Source organism: Daktulosphaira vitifoliae, unplaced genomic scaffold (genome assembly GCF_025091365.1).
Source record: "Daktulosphaira vitifoliae isolate Bord-2020 unplaced genomic scaffold, ASM2509136v1 Scaffold_4582, whole genome shotgun sequence".
Lineage (NCBI taxonomy): Eukaryota > Metazoa > Arthropoda > Insecta > Hemiptera > Phylloxeridae > Daktulosphaira > Daktulosphaira vitifoliae.
Window position 1 is genome coordinate 73 of NW_026104142.1, and position 826 is coordinate 898.

The window sequence follows — 826 nt, forward strand, 5'->3', positions numbered from 1 at the left end:
GAGTATCCATTTCGAATAATTGAGTCGACGGTAAAATAATAGAATACAGTTGGTGACATGTCGTGTATATTTATGAAAACTCGGTGTGTATATTATATACCGTGTACATAAAATATGGAGGAAAAAATAAGACCATAAATCTCCGGGTTGTCGCAGGCGCGCGCCCTTCGAAGATTAATAGAGTGACAACAGTGAGAGAGGTCTTGAATTTTCTCTCCCTTTTGGCTATTAGAGTAATTAATAACTGCGATGGCGGTAGCCAGGGACAAGAGGATTTAAAATAATTTATAAACATATACATACCCACATTTAAAAGGGCACAGGGCCAAAATATATACACAATATTATATGTTATATGTTGAAAATAGTTTGGTCTATATTGAGGTCATGAAAATAATACAATAAGTTAGCACGCGAATTAATTTAATTGCTGACCACTGTTTTTGGGTTGTACGCATAATACCGCTGGTTCAACGGTTTTACCGTGTTTGGTAATACCTATCACAGGTTCCTCATTAATGCGACTATTAATTTAATTTTTTTATTTACAGAACGACAGAGACGAGGAAGATACGATATCTATGACTTCGGTGAGCTAAATTCATGTTTATTTTGAATATATTTTGTACCCGTTGCACTTTATTTTAACTATAATAATTTTTTGTTAATTAGTTGGATCCGAAGTCTAAAGAATGGATTGTGAAATCAGCACAATGTGATTATCAAGCTTTAGCAAAAATGGCTTCGGACAATCCAAAAATTGTAAAATTCAAGGTAAGATGTCATTATTTTGATAAAATTTTTTCGTTTAAAATTAGTTAAAATT

The 826-nt window shown here is 32.7% G+C and overlaps 1 long non-coding RNA gene across 1 annotated transcript; it reads left to right on the plus strand.

The window, feature by feature from the left end:
- The first annotated feature begins 298 nt into the window (after positions 1 to 298).
- LOC126910115 (uncharacterized) lies at positions 299 to 775 on the plus strand. Its single transcript, XR_007705187.1, has 3 exons — positions 299 to 491; positions 552 to 590; positions 673 to 775. It is a non-coding gene; the product is annotated as an uncharacterized LOC126910115 (long non-coding RNA).
- Positions 776 to 826: the final 51 nt, after the last annotated feature.